Here is a 21,551-nt window from a genome sequence, read left to right as displayed (position 1 = left end):
CCCCACTACTGCCTTTTGCCCGGTGCAAGATAAAAAACAAATCTGGGCTAACACCAGCCCAGCCAATATTCCCCTTCAAACCTGCCCTGCAATGACTCAAACCATGGCAATAACAACAGTTTTTACAAGGAGACAGGAAGAATCTGGACATCAGGCACCAGCCAGAAGGAAGTCATGGCTCCATGGGCACTGCAGAGAGCTGATCTTGGACGGTGCCTGGGCTAGCGTGAGCAAGGCTTGCACGCCAGGTTCTCCAGAAAAGGGAAATGTGTGACAGATGCATGGTGTTTATGTAGCAGAACGGCCGTGCCGCTCCCACAGAGCCCTGTCAGCCTGTCTGCACACAGGCACACCTCAGGCCTGCGTGTGTGTCCTTCCCGGCCTACCCAGGCAGCGAGGTGTTACAGTACACATTCAACTAATTCAATTACTAGGAAAAAAAATAATAAAGAATTAGGGCACACAGCCTGTGATTAAGAATTTCTTTCTCAACATGCTGGCAACATGCCTGCAATTACCGAGCCCTTGATTCTCTAAATTCCCCGGAGATCAACAGCACCTGATACCAGCATGTCCTCAGGTCTTTCATAACCGAGAAAGCCGCTCCCCCACCCCGCCGTTTCAACACTGGTGAGATTTTTCACACCTTGCAGCTCAGAAACACTTAAACCTCGGACATCCAGCCCGGCAGGTCACACCAGATTCGCTGGAGTAATTGGCAGCACAGGTGGGCTGCAGCTGACACAAGCCAGGGCAAAAGCACTCTCATTAAAAGCAGCAAAGCAAGGCCGCGCTCGGTGCGACGGGAGGGAAATTGCTCCCCACACCGACTGTGCCGAGCCAGCCACCAGGAGCACGGCAAAGGCTAGAGCTCCAACAGCCCTCCCGCTAAGAAGATCCCCCAGAAACGCGAATGATGGCCAAAGTAGCTGCGTGAAGGCAGGGCAGGAGGCTGCGGAGAGCCAGATGGCTTTTCCCAGCCAATAACCCCAGGTGCCATGGGGTTAAATCAATGCGTGAAGCTATTAAAGGGGGTGGAAGTGTTTTAACACGGTTGAGTGAAATTCCTCACACTTTTAAGTCGACAAGGACCCCATTGGGGTTTAATGGGCTAGCACAACCCGTCCCATTACAGGTCGTTAACACGCGCGGGAGCCTTGGGAAGAGGGGCAATTAGGGCTCCCCACTACCTCTGCCAGAGGGACTCCCTCCCCAGCTTTGAATCCCACCGATTGCCAAGAGGGATCCAGGCAGAGACCAGCCCCTCCTCTAGCCTCTGCACTTTCTCCACCTGGGAGGGGCACACACACATCGGAAGCTTGCAGGAGGTTGAGCTCTCAGCAGACTGAAGGGGCAGAAAAACGGTCCCCACAGCCAAGCACAGAGCCAAAAGCTCCTAACACAACCTCCTCTGCTGGAGGACATTGCTCTGCCCCACTTTCCTGCCTCCAGACTCAGGGCTGAGGAGCCACTGTCCATCATACACCGAGCAGCAAGAACAAGGAGATACCAACAAAGCATCTGTGCTGTAGAAGCAGTGGGCTGCTCCCCAGAGGTGACAGGGCACTGCTGGGAGTACTGCAGCCCTCAGCTCCTGCCATAACGGAGTACGGTGTTTCCAGCCTAGAAATAAAGTTAGGACCTCTCAGGAACTTAATAGGTATACACTGGTTATTTTCCACTGTCAAGAAAGCAGTAACTAAAGCTGAAGTAAAAGGAAAAGCAAAAAAGACTGCATTGCTACCTAAACTACCAGGTTACAGCACCTTGCTCTGCTCTTCTCCAGACATCCCTGGGGAGGGCAAGCAGTTCTGTTGGTATGGTGGGGTGGGAACCCCGAGGCTGCAGACCTGGAACTAAAAGTGGGACAGAAGTGGCCCCCAAATGTGGCTGCCAGCTTCTCCCACACAGCCAGCTCTGGGGAGGGTCCTAAATACTGATCTGATGAATAGTCTTTACAAATTCAGAAACAAGAACAATCCAGAGCATCAATGCCTTGTTCAACCCAGAGCAGAGAACAAGCTGGGAAAGGCTCTGTGACTGCAAGAAGTATTGTGGATGGGAGATTGAGACCACCCATGAGGGAGAATGCCTGAAACAGTCTCCAAAAAAGTGAAGAAAAATCCTACAATGCAGAGTGAAGACAGCCTTGGACACGATTATTTGGCAAATAAGGATTTTACTGTGATGGAACTGATACATATTTTTCTTCCCTCCCATAAGAGGGTCCAAAACTCCCATGGAGACTATAATAAGAAACAAGCTCAAAGGGTCTGCTTCCTCAAATACCTATTCCTTTGGACTTCCAGCCCTGCCCACAATCTCAAGATCCCCAGCATATGCAGCCCATCAGGGCTGTGGTCTCTCTCAGGTGTTGTTTCCCTTCTTGCCTGTCCCAAGAGTGGGGTAAGATCTTTGCAGTGCCACAGTTCACCACGGGCAGTGACACCACTCTGGACTTTCATCAATCCAGCGAGTACTCAGCTCCAGCTCTTTCCCTCCTCCTCTGTATTCAAACACCTACCAATATTGAGAAGACCTCGCTCAGAGCCCTTTGCTGGCTGTGTTGCAGCCGTATAAGTCTGACTTACTCCTCGTGGAGACATAGCTGTCACTTCCAGTTCAGCCCAGGACAAGCCAATTTACCAGTTCAGTCTCCACAACAACTATGTTCTCACCCTGACCATCATCTGCTCACCATGCTGCTTCCCTGGCATCACGTGTAACACCACTCCACCCCTCTGCATCCAGCTCCTCCAGGCTCCCACTTCTGCACATGTCTTCCTTGCAGCTGCCTTCCTCAGGCAAACAGACCCTGCTCAGACCTCTCCAGCCTCCACTGCAGATATTCCCCACTTTGCATCCTCCTCCAAGTCTCTCCCTAGCATCCCCTTCCCCCCAAAGTGCTGCTCACCAACAGTGGCATGGCTCCTGAAAGTGCTTGCAGAATTGCCCAATATTTAGCTACCAATCACTTTGTACTTTTCTCCCATCATCCTAGTAGGCACCCCAGGAACACCAACAGAAATATCACCCCAGCTTCAGGTTTGCTTTGATGCCTCAGAAAGGACCAAGCAACTGCTGTGAAGCCACTTGCAATGGCCTCCGCCCCACCTGCACCAGAGATGGGCTGCACTAAAAGCAGAGTTTAGGGCAACAGCCCAGCAGAGATCCCAGCCAGGAACAGTTTGCAAGCTGATGTCTTATTCCTGCCTCTGGCTGGGGAAGGGCAGAAACACCTGCAAACCCCAGCGTAGAAACAAACAAACAAACAAACAATTACAAAAAATTTATTTTCTTGCTGTCCCCATCTTGCACAGGGACAGACCCAACTGGAAAGGACCTCAGTGACACATCTAGTCTATGCCTTATATCCCTGAAAACCACTCTAATAGGCAGGGCTGGAACAAGCAGCATTAGGAGACACCCAAGCCCCTTCCAGAAATCCAGGAGAGGAACTGGAGCCCCTTGGAGAGAGGAGTGCTTGACTAGGAAGGAGCCACATCTTGCAGCAAACAATTTGATGTTGAACTACTGGCCAGGTTGCTCAGAGAAGATGTGGATGGCCAACATCCCTGAAAGCGTTCAAGGCCAGACTGGATGGGGCTCTGAGCAACCTGGGATAGTGGAAGGAGACCCTGCCCATGGCATGGGGGTGGAATGGGATGATCTTTAAAGTCCTTTGTAACCCAAACCATTCTATGATTCTGTGATTTTGCTCTGCAAAGACTAGGGTGAGCCCAGCCTGCAAAGGCTCCAGGGGTTGTCATAATGCTGTTTCCTGCCAGAGTTGGAGCTTGAAGGCATTACAAGGACAAGGGTTTCTTCCCATCACCCCACCCACCCCCAGGAGACGTTACCTGGCCTCTTACAATTGCAGATGTTCAACAGAGAGAGAAACCACAACAGGGCAGTTGAAGGGACCAAGGGAACTGCCCTAACCTCATTTTTGCCCTGCTCTCACAGGAAGCACTGCTGAACAAGCTCATGGCCTGGTCTGTTCCCCCTGCTGCCGCCACGCTGCAGTGCTGCCCGAGGAGCGCAGACCACTTCCCTGCCTGAACCACCATGCAACATTTGCTTTGCGTTCCAGGCACTGGCAGGTCTTATTTGTAAGATGATGAAGCAGTCTGAAACCTTCCACACCTTCCATGGCAATTAGATGCCCCAAACGCCGGGCTCAGTGGAGGGTCAGGTGCGTGGTGCGCCGTGCTCAGCCCCGCGTCAGCCGCGCTCCTCGATGGGATGTCTGAGGAGCACTGGGAGCAGCACCCGCTGCTTGCTTTCATGGCTCACAAGGAATTGGCTTAAAACAGGCAGGGGGGGCTGGAAATACAAGTTTAGGGTTTTTTTTGTTTCAAACAGGGAGGCCAGACATATAACAGTCTCATAACTTCAAGCTGTTTTGATCCAGCCAGCCCCTTCTCTGCTGAGTTCTGTCAGGAGACAGGCACAAAGCACCAATTAAAGACGAGTTATGCTTTTTCTGTCAAGCAAAAAAGAAATGGCGGGGGGTGGGGGGGGATGGAAGATGATGGGAAGGGGGGAGAAGAAATCCAGCCCTGGAGTAATTTTGCTTTCAAAGCAAGCTGTCAAGGCAGCCCCCTGTCCTCCCATCTCCAGCAGAGGAAGAGCAAGGGAGCACCCGTGCGCCTGCTGCGACGTGTGGCATCAGTCATCAGACCACAGCATCAGTCACTTGGCATATCAGGCCGAGCCATGCCCTCACTTTCCCTTGGGCATCTGTCAAAGCCCGTGACAGGGAGCCAGAGCAGCAGATTTTTAGTGAAGATGGGCTGAGCACAGGCCCCACTAGCTCTGATGACAAGAATCCCCACTTATGAGCAATTAGACTGGGAACAAAACAAAACAAAAGCAGCAAGGACTCAGGGCACTAACTAGTTCGTGTGGCCACAACATCAGCGCTGTTTTTCCATGGTAGAGGCATGCACAGCCAGCACAAGCATGCAAACCCTGCCTCTTCTGCCATATAGGTTACCATGTTTGAAGGCTCCCTGCAGTTCTCTTGGCTCGCAGCTGAGCTCAGGACAGAGAGCTGAAAGCTTCCCACACTTCCCACACAAGGCTACCTGCTTTGGCAGCATACTGCCAAGGAGCCACAGCACCAGCATGGACACAGCAAGCTTTCATCACCTTGGGCCAGTACCATCATCCCTGAATCTACCTTGAGCACTTGAAAGCTATTCCTAAGTCTCATCCAGCAAGCACCAGTCTGCAGCTAGACAGATTAAGAAGATTACAAAGGTCCCTCTGGGCTTTATTGTTGTATGAGGAAGATAAATAGCAAGCACAACCCCTTCTAGGGTGAAAAAGGGCAGGCATTTTGGCACTGCACAAGCACCAACCCCAGCTCTAATAACCTATCAGTTTCTTTAGCAAAGCACCCTTTGCAGAACCCATTGGTACTGATTACGGCATCAGCTTCACTCCCACCTCTTCTTTCCTGGGCTTTCTGAAAGCCTCACCTAATTACAGCAGCAAAGGTACCCGTAGGAGATAATGCATATCCTCATTTAAGCAGGGTGGCACTCGTGCTGGACTGACTGCTCGCAGGGAGGGGATATCCTCTGCCTGCTTGACAGGACCTGGTCTTCTGGGCTGGATCCATCCTGCAGTCAGCCCAGAGGAGGAGGGGAGAGCATTTCTACTCTGGTTTAGCTCTGCTTGGGCTGGCTGCACACACTCCCAGCTCGCTTGCAAGTGCCCTGCTCATTAGCATGGGGTCACTCAGCTGCAGCAGGGCACAAGTACCACTTAGCTATTGCAACACCACTCACGTCCACTGCTGTGGAAGTGTTGAATTTCTTTTAAGAGCCCTGAAGATCTCAATTTGAATTTAAGGGAGGAAAAAAAAATCTCACAAAGAATTGCAGGATCTCTGTAAACACACCAAAGGAAAAAAGAAAGCGAATCTTTGAGCCTCTTGACCTTGACAATGTCCTTATAATTACAAGACTATTTATTTTCAGTTAAACCCCAACTATTGAACAGACAGTGTTGAGTTGGTTTTTTCCTGAGCAGGTGATTATCCTGCCTGACTAATCTAATGAAAATTATCAGGAGGCTACTGACCTTCTGCTACACACACTAAATAATGCACAAAGCTTCAGGATCAGACAGGCAAATCATAACCCTGCCTTATCTTAATCACTTTCTATACAGCTCCAGGTCTGTTCCATTCCTGGTTGGCTGTGTTAGCCAAATGCTATCTCAGTGGAAACCACAGCAGAGCCAGCCCTGAGAACTGCACAGCAAAAAGTTACCTCCTTAAGATTTATTTCTGTAAAAGCCAAGAGCTGCAGAGGCAGATATATTTAGTGTTTAAGCTGCTGTCTGACTCCTGAGCTTATGGCAGGAGGCAGTGGTCCCCTGGTACCTGGCTTTGGGAAAAGCAGTATTTTCCTGCTTCTTTGAGGCAGGGTACAAGGAAGGTAAGGTCTAAAAAAGAAAAAAAAAAAAAAAAAAAAAAGAAAAAAGTGCACAAAGGGGCTCATTGTTCCAGATAGGTAAAGCAACCTTTCCACTCCATCCTCTTGGAACCTTGTGTCAGTCTCCTCCTGCAAACAGGACTGCTCATGGCTTCTAAAAATGCCGCAGCACGGCATGAGGACTAGGGCAAAGCAAGAGGAGCCAACAGTGGGGATGCTCTGTCCCCAGCTCAGGGCCTGAGGATCTGCAGCAAACCTGTCCCACTCTTTGCAGCATCATTCTCCTTCAGGAGAGACAAGTGCAGCAGCTGGAAGAGATAAAAGACTAAAAATATCAATTAAGGACCATAGAACTGAAGAAGGAGACATTAAAAAAGAAGTTATCACATACTCCCCACACAGACTCAGCTTGAACAGCACCCACAGCTAGACAAACAAAATACATTGGGGTGGCTTCAAGCCTAAAATAAGTTTCCACTTGGGAATCTACAGAGAACGGTGGAAAAACACAGCTAAAGGACAAACTGACTAATTTTTACACACCCTGCTTCCCTACATGGAACCCCAGCTACAACACCCGAGAGAAGACACCCCTTTTACCCATCCAGCCTGACCTTGCTGCCTCATCCTCAGCACCCATCATGTGTGGTTCTTCAGACCTCCTGCAACAGGAACTCCCAGATCTCCTCCCATCACTGCTGCAGCCAGGAGCTTCACCTTGCAGCCCTCACAAACTGCTGGCAGCCTCAGCAGCCTGCCCCTGCCCTGAAAGGCTCTCCCCATCCACAGGACACCTGGCTGATCTTCCCACCCCAGGAGTCTTGAGACACTTTTCTCCAGCTGGGGATGTGCTTAGCACGATGTGGGTGGACAGATTCCTCATATTTTAAATGGCACTTTCTTCCAATCTTATGACCTTTCAGAAGAACAGGGGCAGTTTCTTCTGGAGTGAGCAGAAAAAAAACCCAGGGTGGTTTTAGGCTTGACAGGAGAGGGAGCAAGAGAAAGCACAGAAGGACAGGCAGGAAATAGCACAAGCTTCAGCTTTGTGAAAATACCAGCTAACACATGAAGGGAAAATGATCCATAGCGTAGATATTCAAAGGGAAGCAAAAATCCGGGAAAAATTAATGTTCACAGCAGCAATTGTTGGGGGGACAGTGATCAGGCAGGGCTTTCAAACTGAGCAGTACTGAGCCAGAGTCTCTACCAAGGGCAGATCCCAAATCTGCAGATGGAAGGGTTCAGCACTGCTGCTCTGTGGGCATGGCCATGCCCAAAGGTGTCTCCAGAGAGATGGTCCTGAGTCCCATGGAGCCTGGTCACGCCATCTGAACATGGGATGGCTAAAAGGGTTAACTGTCCAGGACACAGCAAAGGAAAAATCCTGTGCTTTTGGTCTCAGTTTTAGAGAGCTAGCTGTTGCTGAGGCATCTGAACCACTTCTGGAAAGGAGTTAAAGCAATAAATAAATTCCTCCATCTCCTAGTCTGGGTAACAAGAGCAACCTCTGGCTTTTCTGGTCACTGAAGCCAGCGCTGTAAGTGCTTGTGTCACACAGCCTCGTTCCATCCACATAGACATGACTCTGCCCTGAAAAGCCAAGGTGCAGGTCAGTGTGTGTCTCTGCTGTCTAGCAGCTGCTTGGTATCCCCCACAGGCACAGAGGGGGTTGCCAGAGGGCCACTGTCTGGGTTAAACTGGCAGCACCCCACTGAGTTATGGGGGACCCTCTTGAGCTGCCATCCTTGCTGAAAGATGCTGCTCAGGGACAGCTGAGACAGCTCCCAACAGGCACTGGGCAGGGTCTGGTGAATGTAGAGGGGAAGGTGAGAGATTGGCAAAATCCGGAGAACTACAGCTGTCTCAGGATTAACTTTGTCACTGTGCCTGCTCAGGGAGGAGCCTTGCACAAGAGGAAGGGATGGAGTTGAAACCACATTGCACAAAACCCTCAAAAATGCTCCAAGGACTAAAGCTGGAGCTGGCTGCTGGTGCTGGGATCAAGGGATGGCTCCAGCTCCAGCTCCAGCACCTGCAGCCACTCCTGGCTCCCTATTCCAGAGCGGGGTAAGCTCCATCCTCTCCTCATGCCAGGAAACAGGCACTGAGCCTTCCTGCTCACACAGTGGCAGGAGGTTGTGACTGCCTGGGAGGGACTGCCACACACCAGAGCTTGCAAATGCATGTTCTGGGGAGGTTTCTCCACTCCCCAAGCTGACTTCCAGCTGGAGACACGTCTGTGCTTGTCCCCAAGGCAGACAGCAGCAACAGAGGCATCCTCTGGTGCCGCTCCCCACCAGCAGAGCACAGCAAAGTGTTGGAGTGACAGCCTCCAGGGACACGGGAGCAATTTCCTCACTACACACAAAGACAGCCCTCGCCTTCCTTGCTGAAACCCACTGGGTCAGAGGCTGATTGGTGCCACTCATCCTGGCTGTCTCCAGACAGACAGACAGCCTGCTGGGACTCTGCTGAGAGCCCACCAGCTCACAGCACACGTGCCTGCCTCTGAGACCTAGGCCAGGCTTAGGGAGGAGGAAGAGTTTGCCTGCAAGCCTCTACCACTGCCCTCTCCACCCCAAAACATCTTTTTCAGTGCAAACCTGGCTCTGTCTGCTGCTTTTGAACAGCTGCTGCTAACTGAGCCTAGAATGGCCTGATCAACAGGGAGAAGAAGGAAGCTAAAATCTGTTTCTTTTCTCCTGTCCACCAGCAAAGCTGTTGCTCCAGCCCCCAAATGTTAATGCCAGTGATGGGAGACAGGAGGAACCCAGCTGGACTCCTCCAAGGCAGGGATGCAGCAGAGTGAGCTGTTGCTGGGCCAGCACTTAGGAGAAAAGAATCTTCAGCTTGACAACTCAGCAAATTTGATCTGAAACCGGCAAGAGAGAAAAAAAGTAAAGCCTTTAAATGTCGTCTTAGGTTTGACTGCCAGAAGCACTACAGACAGACAGACAGATAGACAGATAAGTATAAGTACAGTGCTGCACAAAGAGCCGGATGCCCTACTTTGATCTACTCAAGTGTTTACTAATGTGTCCCACAGCTGGCAGGAGCTGTTAGCAACTCAAGAAATCTGGTTTTCTGCCACCAGCTCTGCTCTGGGACCTCAAGGAAATCCCAAAGCCACTCCAGGTTTCAGCTTCCCCTCTTTGAAGGCAATGATGCTTGCCTCCAACCCCTAGTGGTGGCAAGGTTAAAGGCTGACCCTGGTAATGTACCACAGCAAACAGCCTTGCGGAGCCCTCCAAGCCTAAAAGCAGATGTGCAGTGACTTAAACCTCCAGTTTGGGTCCTACACCCAAACACAGGCCAGATCAATTCCTTGGGAGAGGCAAAGTCAAAATCATCAACACAAATTCTTTGCCATTGTCTCTTTTGTAAGCCATCATCTCCTTCCTTCCTCTGGAAGGAGCTGGGGAGATACCAGGTCCATTTGTGCAGAAATGGCTCTACCCTGTGCATAAGGCAGCCCTGCTTGGGAAAAAAACACCACCATTCTGGCCTGACCAGAGGTACAGATTTACCACATCTAGGAAGCACAAATGCTGCATGCCCCTGAAGTCGAGGACCCACCATGGCTGCTGGGAAAGTTCCTCTTCATCCTTGCTTTGCAGTTGAACAAGCCAGGGTGAAGCTGGAACTGCTGATCCAGATCAAAGAGGGCTGGGGGAGAGCAGATGTGTCTGTACAGCAAAAAGCAGCTTGCAGAGCAGGGATGATCGATGATCCCCATTCCAATCCTCCTCCCATCTCAACAAGCCCCAAAAACACGGTGTGCCTCAGCATTGCTGGAAGATGGCAACACGCACAAAACTGGAGCCCAACAGGCAAATGTGCCAATGGGAATGACTGATGGTAGCTTGTTGGACTTCTGAAGGATGGACACCTTCACTGAGAGTCGTCAGGTGCATGCCTGGAATGTCCTCAGCACTCAGGTTTCACTGAGCTCAAACTGAACCTTCTGGCAAAACAACTCCAACTGCAGATACAAGGGAAGAGTCTCCAAAATGGTCAGGAAGTTGAGACATTACAGAAATGCCCCATCAAAAGGGCAAAGGGTTTCTGCCAGGTGGCAGAGCACATCTGAGGCACGGCCAAAAATACTGTCCAAAAATACTGACATCTGTCCCTCCTGCACAGATGTCAGAATTAGCTGGTGCTCTGTGCCCTGTCATAGCACTTACTTTCATGCACAGAATAAAAACTAGACTCGCCAGCATACCCAATGGGCCTGTCAAACTAATCACGTTAGGAGAACTGGAAACACACCAGCAGCAAGAGCCGGCCCCTGCTCCAGAGCCCTTGCAGAAATCACGCGTCCAGGAGACGGAAAAGCCTCTGTCGTTCCCGTAACCAGGTCAATAAAAGCACAGACAACTCCATCCAGAGAGAGACTTTTTTTTACGAATCACAAGAAAGAGCAGCTTCAGCTCCCCCAGCTGCAAATAGGTGGGCAGGCACCGAGAGGCAGCACGGAAATGTGTCTGTGCAACACGTGTGGGGATCCGGCCGCCCCGCACATGGCCGGGACGTGGGACGAGAGGAAACCGCTCTGAACCCAGCCGGGAGAAACAGTGGCGGCAGCTTGGTGGGACTTCTCCCACCCCCACCAGCTGGGCTCCCACCCATATGTGTGTCTGGCATGCTGGGGAGAGGCAACAGGCTAGACAAGGATTGCAAAGCGGAGAGGTCCCAGGCTGCTCTGAATGGCTTTGGATTCATGGAGTATCCATGAACAGTAACTTCCCCTCGCTCTGGGGGGAGTAAAAATACCCAAAATGAACTTCAATACCCAAAATGAACTTCAACCTGGCTCCTCAAGAACAAAGCAGTCCCGTCCCCAAACCCACAGTTATCTGTGGGTGCACTTTGCTGTAACACTGTTATTTCTAGAGCTCATCGTTAAGTGAGAAGCCCAGAGGACTGGACAGAGGTTTTTTTGATCAAATTTCACAGCACCAGCAGCCTTTTGTTGTCTTTCCTTCCTTTTAACATATTTGTTTTTCAAGCCCTCAGTTCAGTGGCACAGAGGAGGGTAAATCACACATTGGTGGTGAAGTCTAGCACAAGCTGCCTCCCCTTTGAATCTGAGAACCACACTTTAACCACAAAAAAGGATGTATCCTCATTATCACCAGCATTTTTAGGCCCTAGACAAAAGGACTGTGGTGCAGGGTGTACCTAGAGCAAAAGCAGAGATAAGGTTGTTTTATTATACACGATACTGTTTGAATTCACAACCGAATCTCGTGCCGGGCGCTGAGGTGCCCAACCCAGGCTGCTTCCCCAGGCAGGAGGGCAGCAGTGCAGGTCCCTCCCTCTGTGCTGATCAGCTTGTGACACCACAGCACAGCGAGCAGCTCCCCATCCACCACCTATAACACAGCACCCTAAAATCCAGCGTGGCCCCTGCAGCACTGGCACAGCACGGCAACAGCTCAGGAAGAGCTGCCTGGGTCAGCCCTGTGTGGCACTGTCCTCCAAGTTACCAAACCCAGTCCCCAAGTTATGGGCACATGTGCTCCAGAGTCTGGGAATGCCACCAGAGACCAGGAGCAGTAGGAAAATACCAGGCTGCAACTTTGTGAACAAAATGAATTCACTGGCTTAACACCCACATAATTAAAAGCAGGCGCATCCCTTGGTAACTGTTAGCACAGGAGTGTGCCTGGCTGTGTGTTTGCATTTGGGGGGCTGCAATTCCACCTACACAAGCAAAGAGAGTCCCTTTGCAGACCCAGGCGCCTCACAGCACTGATGAAGCACACAGGGAACATCCTAGCCCCAGGATCCATTTCATTTCCCATTGGCACAGGAGTAACAGTAGCTCCTTCCTGCCAAGGAGGTCTGAGCTACCCACTGCTCTCTCCTGGCAATTCAGAGGGCTCTGACAGCCACGGGGACCTCAGCCCTGAGAGAGGAGAGCATTCTTTTGCTCTCTGCTGCTGAGATGGCAATGGCCCTGCTCTCCACACTCATCCACCAGCCTGGCTTCAGGTGGCTCCTACTGGCTTTTGGCACCACTGCTGGGAATAGGCAACTCCCACTCTCCTCTCCTTACAGGGCTGACTGAACAATGGTTTTGATAGATGAACAGCAGGCAGTGAGAGCAGCCCCAGAGGGAGCAACCTCCAGCCCCAGCTCTCAAAAGGGAAACAACACCCACCATCCAGGTGTGGTCCAGCAGAGGTGCAGGCTGTAAGCTCCTTCCAACATCAGAGAAAAGCCTTCCCAGGAGCCTTTCCCTCTTACCCAGCACTTCTTGTACTGCTTCCTGCACCAGTTCCCCCTCACAGGGTGTGTTGCATAGTATTTAAATACAACCAGGTCTGGGCAAGCCAGATTTCAGTAGATCCCATGTCCCCTCTGTCAGGCAATGCTAAGAAAGGGGTCACGATTCCTCCACCAGCTGTTAGTACAGCATCACTTAATGCAAATCCTCACAGCCCTCCTCCTCCAGCCTCCCCCCAGGCAGAGAGCAGAAGAAAGTGATCCCCCTCAGGGAAAAGAGAGGAGATTTCGCACATAGTGGGCACCAGTATTAATTCTTCCTACTGCTGCAGGCTTTCCTTTCATTCTGTGACTTTATGAACATCACTCAACGTTGGCAGCAGCCCCGGAGGGTATCACGAGTCGCCTGAAAAGGAAAAGAGCCTCTTCAAGCATCTGGGCTGCCTCTGAGCCAGAGGGCGGCAGCTCCGGCCGTGCACGGCCACACTGACCAGACAGCTCACAGCCACGGCACTGGATCAGCCATGCCTCAAGGGGGCTTTGATAACATCTTTAGGGTGTCATGGCTAATTAGAGCCCTGACTACACCCTCTAATTAGGTAACACTTTCAGACAAATCACCCTGTCCCCTTCAAACCACTTCACACCTCCAGACACATCCCTAATTGACTTGAAAGTTGACTCGGCACTTCTTCCCGGACCTCCTTCCAATTCACAAGGCATTTCAAAATAAACAAACCCCTGCTCCTCAGTCCTGTCTCAGAAGCCAGCTGGGGAATTGCCCTCACATCCGCACAGGCAGAGCACCTGCACGACCCGACACAAAACCTCCGTCTCAGGCACAAAGCAAACGCTCTGACGCAGCGGCAGCACCGTCCTCCTCTGATCTCTCCTTTCTACCCATCCTGGCGCTACTTCCAACAACAGCCAGCAAAGCTTTTTCTCGGAGCACAGGAGTGTTTGCGATGCATCAGTGTCCTACTAAAAATATTGCCCCGGGGGCTCGCGAGAGCAGCACGGCTCCAGCAAAGGAGCCTGGTATCTGGCAACGGAAGGCATTAGAAAAAACCCTAACCATTGAGAAATTAATATGCCAGAATGATATCAAGTGCCAACATTTCAATCCAGAAGCTTGACTTCTGTTTTCATTACCTAATGAATAAGCTGAAACGATCCAAATGTTTTCAGTTTCCCAACAGCACAAAATCTGAAGTAGATAGGCAAACCCCCCACCACCATCATAACTGCAAACATGCTGAACAAAAACTATCAAAATTCATAGAAGATAAATATTGAGCCCTTAAAAGCTTGCTATGAGAACAATGTCTCTTTATTTGCTTTTTGTGAGGTTTGTTATAACAAGAGAGAAAGACTCCAGTATACAGTGCTTTAATATATATACACGCATTCACAGCTGGAATAATAGATTTTAAGGACTCAGGACAATATTACATCTGGATGTATGCAGAAATGCATAAACATACCTTCAAAAACATATTCTTTGCACCCCACCCAGATATGTAGATGGACACACATATAATACACACACACACATACACACACACACACACACACACTCCATGTTTCAAATCGATCAGAACCATTCATTAAATCACTCTCTAAAGTTTCTGCTGCTTTGGGAAAACATGACCCTGAGGAGACATCATGCATGAATTTAACAACCAGCAGAAAATGAAACCATAACACGCTGCATCTTGAAAGCCAGCCCTGAATCTAACTTAATCCCTGCTCTGGACAACGCCTCTAGAGAGGCATTAAAACCATGCTAAGGTGTTTTCCTGGATTTCCCAGATTCCCCGGAGATTCCCTGGCACTCCGGCTGCATCCACCACCTCCTTGCTTCGGAGATGTTTCCGGCTGACCGCTTCCATCCCTATCCTGCTGCTTCCACGGCCAGTGAGGGCAGAGCCAGCGGAGCAGCCTCCGGAGAGCCGCGTCCTGCCCTGGCGGCAGGAGGAGTTACCGGGACAGCTCGTGGGGTTTAACACTCCTAATTCCTACAAAACGTGCGGGGGAATGATGCACGGGGCATGAAGGGTCAAGAGCAGCTTTCCAGCCTCATTTCCCATCCCCAACAAAGGAATTCCAGCAGATCTCGTGCCCCCTAGTGTCATCCTGGCGAACGGGCCGGCGCCGGGCACCGCCGAGCACCGGGTACCACCTGGCCCAGGGAGCAGCACCCCTGCTTGGCCACGCCGTGCAGAAGCCACCGTGTCCTGCTGGCTCCTAGAGCACGACATTCACAGCAGTTCATGCAAGGGAGAGCGTGAGCTCGCTGTCCCTCCCCAGCACCCCGGGGTACCACTGCCCAGCAGGCGTCCCCATGCCCAGCATGGTGCCACCTCTGCTCGGCTCTGCTCGTCCCTGGAGGAGCCCCGGCAAGATCGGCCCATCCAGCAGAGAGCCCAAAGGGTGTCCCTGGAGAAGGGCCAAGAGGAGGAGGCAGAGAGCATCTGCAGTGGACACTGTCCAGAATACAACTCCTCCTAAAAATAGACAGATCCTGGAAGGGCACGGCCCTTCCAGGGAATGGGAATGCTCAGTCCTAGGAGCTCAGGGTTTGGCATGATAAAACTTCAAAGTGCGCGAATGCAAGGCACTTTGTTACCCTGTTTCTTCCCCATGAGAGCACCTGTGGCATCAGGCTCTGGCTACGAGCACGAGAAGCAATGAACAAAATCAGCTCAGAGCCCAGCATCCCTGTGTGCCAGCCTGCTCTGACCAAAGATCCAGCATCTCCTCGAAAAATGCCCATGCCAGCTGCAACACTAACAAGTGCAACCACACCCCACACACAGAGCACCTAAATAAGAGCTGGAAAGATGCATGGGAAATGTGCGTGCATGTGCCTCAGTTTCCCCATCTGCCCAGCTTGCCCTCTCTTATTTTCCTCATCCCTCCTGTTCAGCTATTAGTTCTTGTGGGAAGAGGCACCCCAGGAATACACCTAGACCACCGGCCCCTTCCAGCATCTGCTACCAGCCTGCAACCAAACCTCAGTAACCCATCACCAAAATTTGGAGGAATTCTCCCCAGGGCACTGACCTGAGTATGCTGCTTTCTTCTGCAACACCGAGCAGGGACTATAGCTTAGAATAATGGGGAAGTAACTCAGTTCAGTGCTGACAAAGCATCACAAGCCCCAGCGGGGTGGGAGGGGAGGAGGTGTCCTTCCCTCACGCTGCCATGCCTGGTATACATCATGTTTAGGGCCAGGCATACGTCACCGACACAAAATGGACAAATTGGAGGGATTTCAGAAAAATGAGCGACAAAAATTATCAGGAGGCAGAAGGGATTGATTTACAAGGGGAGATTAAAAAAGCTGTGATCAGCCTAGCTGGGCTGAGCAAGTACTGACTGCAAGAAGCAGTTGGATGCTAATCTGCAAATGGGATGAAAACAATATGGGAAGGAGCAATTTAGCATCTTCATCAGTGCTGGGATGAAATGAGGGGGAACTCAGGGCTGAGTAGGCAGGGGAAAAAAACCCAAACCAACCCATAAACTCCTTTCCTAGTTATGCATGACTGTCTCCATCAAAACACTCGAAGTCCCCAAAACTCACTCTGCCTCGGACAGGGACCCTCGGGAGCAACTGAGCACACACAGACACACACACACACACAAACACAGCCCTTTCCCACCCCTGACTCACACTCAGGAAAGCAGAAGGGCTGCCACGATAGCCGGAGAGGATGGAGGCTTCACGCTTGCAGGGAAGCAGTGGCGAGCGGAGGCTAGAGCTGGCGGTGGCGGTGGGGAGGTCCCCGCAGAAGGACGATTTGCACTCCCAGGCCTTCACAGGGGAAAGGTGCTGAGATGGCTTCCTGCAAAGTGGCAGGAGTGAGCTCAGCTGCGAGCACTCAGATATTTACACACAAACAGCACATTACTCAGCAACTCTCATTTGTCAGGCATAATGGCAGCGGCAGCAATAATAAACGACAGAGCTGAGAGACAGGCTCCCCAGGCGCACACCCAGCCCCAGACTGAGCTGGAGCAGGATGCGTGTCTCCAGCTTGCAGGGAATTAAATGAGAGTGGCCAGGAGCTGGGGCTTGCACCCACAAAACTCCTGCTGCCAGCTTCAGAGAGTCAGTCACGTCTCCAAAAGCTAAGCCTTGGCTGCACAGTTATTTGAATGTGTGTGTGCATCACAAGCTTTGTGGCTCTGAGAGGTATCAGGGCTTTTCCCAAGTCCAGAAGCTGCTGAGCACTTTTCAGGGGAAAGGGGATGCAGAGTCCTGGCACAATGGGGTCCTCTTGGGGTAAATCAGACCAAAGATAATGTACAATCATTAGATCATGGCTTGGCTTGCTCTGACAAGAGGCTCTGATAAACTTATCTTGAGGAGCTGTCGCAAGGAAGACTGCCAGGCACGAGGCTCTCATTTCTAAAGCTCAGCCTGTCTTGGGAAAGTCCTCCTGGTGCAGTGAGCCCCAGAGAGTTCTGGTCCCAGGACCTGGTCTCAGCATGCTGCCTGGCCAGACACGAGCATCCCTTGCACATCTCTAGACATCACAGCAAAGCTCTAACTCCTCATGGAGGGGCAAGGCAGGGATCCGGGAGCAAGATCGGCTGCTCCCAAATATTTGCACATTTTGCAGAAAGCAGCCAATGTCAGTGCCTCACTGCCTGAACACACGGCCAGTGGGACTGGCAGCAGCATGTGCAGGTCCTGTCCCTCACACCGGTACAAAACGTGGTGTGCTGAGAGTGGGCACAGCCAGTGAAATTCGCTAAATCCGAGGAGATGCCAGCAAGTTCCCGAGCAAAAAGCAATCCGAGGAAAGGACCTCCTCAACCATCCCACAAATTAAAAACACAAAGGGATGGGGAAAAGAAATTGAACAGCTTTGCAGGCAATCCCCTTTCTGTAACCTGTCCTCTGAACAGACCCTGCACATGTGTCCGTAAGCTTGGGGTGGGGAACGTAAGAGAGTAAAGAAGTGCCGATCGTTAGACCAAAAAAAAGTTTAGTGGTTAAGGAAACAATTGCCAGAGGAGCCAGGGAAGCTGGAACATGCAGACCTGGTTCTGTCTTCAGTGAAGACACCACAAATTGGCTCACGAGCTGACTGGAGTCACAACTCGTTTTCAGGATTGCAGTGGGGGAAGTCACCAAGATGTGGAAATGTCAGGGAGTTTTGAGCAGCATAGGGATCGGTGTGTATTATGCAATTCTGGAAAGCAGCCCTTGTACTCACGCTCGGGATGAACTGTCTGCCTAACCCAGGGAGAGCAGTTCCCCAGAAGCACCATGCAGACACTTTTCTTATAAAAATCACACTTCGGGGAAAAAAAAAATTAAAAAAATAAAAAAGAAAAAATAAAATCTGCACTGCCACAGCAGAGAAGAAGGCAGGTTGCGCCTTTAGAGAGACGGAGAAGAAGCCTGCTCTCCCGCCCAGGAAATCCACGGGCTCCGGTTTACAAAGAGCCGCCCCGCAGTCCCAGCCGCTCCAGCCCCGTGCACTGCCGCAGGGAGAACTCATCCCTCCCAGCCCTCAACCTGGTGCCGGCCGCGATGCCCTCCCGGCCGGGCAGGGGACGGGGGTCCCGCCGGGCAGGGGACGGGGGTGCCACCGCCGCGCCCCGATGCGGACCCGCTGTCTCGGAGGGTGCGGGGACGCTCCGGCCCCTCGCCCCCCATCCGTCCCCGCCAGGAACACGCGCACGGCGGGGCAGGAAAGTATTGAGCTGCCCAAATTGGTTCCTCACGGCGGGGCGGACGCGCGGCCCACGTCGGGGCGCGGACACACGCGGGCGCTGGAAAGGTGCGCGGCTGCGGGGCGGGAGGGAGCACAAGACCGGGAGCGAATGCGGGGGAAGAAAGCGTTCCCCCCCGCCTTCCTGGGCGGCGGGCCCCGCGGCTCGCCGCCGCTGACCCCCGTGCCCGCAGGCCGCCTCCCCCGTCCCGCGGGTGGGGGTACATCCCGTGCCGCCCTCCGGCCCCGGCCGCCCGCTACTCACGGCGCCTTCCTTGCCGCCGCTCCCGGCGCTACCCCATGCAACCACCGGCTGCTTCTGCACCGGCTCGGGGGCTATAAGCTCTTTTAAACTCCAGCACATAACCCATGTGACCGCAGAAGCCACTGGTAAGGAGCGCCGGGGAGCCAGCGATGAGCTCAGCCCGCACCCCCCGGCACAGCGCCGGGGACGCGCTCCCGGCCCCGCCGCGCCGCGCGCACCCGCCCGCAAACACAGCACACACACACACACACACACACACACACACACACACACGCTCGCAAACACAAACACACGCACACCCACACACGCACCCCCCACAGCCACACTGGTCCACGCCCCTGCGGACACGCCGCCGCCTCCCTCCCCACGGATGCTGAGCCGGAGGGAGGCACCGCGCACACAGGCGCGCCCCACCGACCCCCGTGCAAATGCACACTCGTGGAAGCACCGTGGGGACGCCGCTCTGTGCACACACACACACATCACCAGCAGCACACCCTGCAAGCCCCCCCACCTCCCCAGAGTGGAAGCAGCAGGGTCGTGGTCACCTCACACGTGCCCTGTGCACACGCACACAATCACACACACACACGCACACACACACACGGGGTCGTGCACAATGCACCCTCCACATGCACTGTCCCTTCCCTCCACCACGAGATGCAGATCCAAGAGAAGGAGCCACACTTCCATCTCCGTGCACATCCTCCCACACACCCCACTCGTGAGTGCCGAGCTCCCTCACACCAACACCCTCCTGGAGTGCGCAGCAGCACCCACAGGAAGATGCACACTGTCACGAAAGCCTCTCGCCCCTCTCACACACACTGCACAACCAAACACCCACCACACGTTTGGGCTGTGCTCCTCTCGCACAGCCGCTGCAGCCACACCTGCACCCACCTTCCCCACTGCAATAAAACCTGCTGCTGGGTGCTGAACATGCCCACATTGCCCATCCATCACAACCCCAGCCTGTGAGGTCCCCTGCAGCATGTGGGAACACCGCATTTCCCATCACAGATAAGGACAGAGAGCTGTCACATGTGTGGGTGGGGTCTGCAGGGCAAAAAGGACAGATGTCCCCCTGTGCTGTGCTCAGTTACTCCTGATGAGGGGGAAGCCCCAGGGGTGGCCATACAGCTGGGCCAGGTTGGCCACTTCAGCCACGGCATAAGAGGATTGGGAGTGCCAGGCTGAGATGTGCCAAGCGGGGACGGGAGCCGGGTGTGAGGATTTGGTGTGCAAAGGGCTGGGACAGGCAGGCCTGGCCGGGCAGGTGCAGGCGTGTGCTGCTGGGGCACGCCAGCAACACGTGTGAGAAGGCAGAGCTGGCAGGCAGAGGGCTCCGCTGAGAGCTGAGTTATGGAAAATGACTCTTTCCAAGGAATTGCTAAAATTAAAGCAGCAGTGAGGCCAAGCAAGCAGGAGCCAATGGGGAGGGTGAGCAAGGACAGCCAAGCGGCCTCAGGGCAAGGAAGGGCAGGGTGGGCAGGAGGCCGAGGGGAAGGCACCCTTGAGGGGCATCCACCCTTGCCTCCTGCCCGCTGCCCAGGCAATAGCAAACACCTTGTGGGGAGGATTTGGGGAGAGGCTGACTGGCACCCTGGTGGCACTGGCTGGAGGATGCCATGGAGCAGGAGGCCTGGGGAAAATAGCCTTCCCCACTTGGCTGCCAGTGTGCAGAAAAATACCTCTGTTTTCCCAGCCTGGAAAAGACAAATGCCCATGAAGAAACAGCCTGCTCCCTGCCAGGGGCTAGCTGCCAGCAAGGCACAGGGAGCAGTGCCCACAGGCGATTTTGGGGAGCCCTGCAGAGCCCTGAATCCCATTATGCACATCCTCTGCCCTTATCTCCAGCCTAGTGACTGTGGCAGGGGTGCTGCTCCCTGGACATCAACATTCAGGTCGGCAGTAAGAGCTGCTCCAGCTTCCAGATATCTGAGTGTTCCCAGCTCAAATCCCCGTGACTCAGGAAACAACACATGCGAGAAAACTCTGCAGAGAGACTTGGGAGAAATACTCCCATTGGCAGGTTCCCACTTTCCCTGGCATCCCAGGACTTCTCCTGGTCTGAAGAAAACAACAGTAGTAACAAAACAACAGAGCTTTCTTCCTGATCTTCCTGTTAAAGAAAAACCCAAAAACCTAATATTTGGGCAAGGCTACAAAAGTAATTCTCTTTTGTTTTAACTAGATAAGTGTTGATCAAATCAAAGCTACCACCTCTCTTTGCAGTTGTGGAGACAATGTCACACAGGCAGAGGAAGGGGGCTGGGTGGGAGCCAGGTTTTTTCTGGTTTTTCACTGATGCTGCTAAAAGACATTATTAATTGGATGGAAATAATGATGTTTTGTCTCAGATGAAAGTGCACAATAAATTATTATTGTTAGTAGTTTTATCCGTGAAGAATAACTAGCATGTTGGGACTCTGGGGGAATCTGTGATAGCAAGTCCTAGGGAAAAAAAAAAGAGACAGAAAAAAAACCCAGGAGGGAAAACTAAAGGCAAAAGCAGATGTCTCCAAGGCTTTTCAACAGGATGCAGCAAAGCTGGGGAGTGACCCTCCTGCCCAGAAAGTCGGGATTGGGTTGAAGTAGTCACAAAATGGAAGAAAAGGAAAAAAAATGCCAACCCTCATTCTCCCTCTCCACCCCTCCCTGCTGTCAGCCAGGATCAGAGCTGAAAAAGAAGGAGTCAAAGCTCTGTGAGAAGCAGCAGCTCTCTGATGCCATTGGGAAGTGTGTCAGGAGAGCAGGTGGTTTTGTGGGGACAGAAATGGAAAGATACCGGAGCTTTAATAGGTCCAGGCAGAGAGCTGAACCTGGGGAAATGATTCTCCATTAGCTTATGAGCCAGCATCAGTC

The 21,551-nt window shown here is 52.5% G+C and overlaps 1 protein-coding gene across 3 annotated transcripts in view; it reads right to left on the bottom strand.

Moving 5' to 3' along the window:
* CNTFR (ciliary neurotrophic factor receptor) overlaps window positions 1–18,815 on the bottom strand; it is a 202,847-nt gene extending 184,032 nt beyond the window's left edge. The window contains exons 1-2 of one of the 3 annotated variants that reach the window (XM_054517960.1): window positions 18,684–18,815; window positions 16,366–16,537 (exon numbers count right to left, since the gene is read on the bottom strand). The gene's annotated coding sequence lies outside the window, so the exon portion shown is untranslated. The remainder of the gene's footprint in view (window positions 1–16,365; window positions 16,538–18,683) is intronic. The other 2 variants (XM_054517959.1, XM_036403708.2) reach the window with 2 other exon arrangements.
* Between the last annotated feature and the right edge of the window lie 2,736 nt (window positions 18,816–21,551).

This window comes from Molothrus ater, chromosome Z (genome assembly GCF_012460135.2).
Source record: "Molothrus ater isolate BHLD 08-10-18 breed brown headed cowbird chromosome Z, BPBGC_Mater_1.1, whole genome shotgun sequence".
NCBI lineage: Eukaryota > Metazoa > Chordata > Aves > Passeriformes > Icteridae > Molothrus > Molothrus ater.
This window is presented reverse-complemented; position numbering and strand designations above follow the sequence as displayed.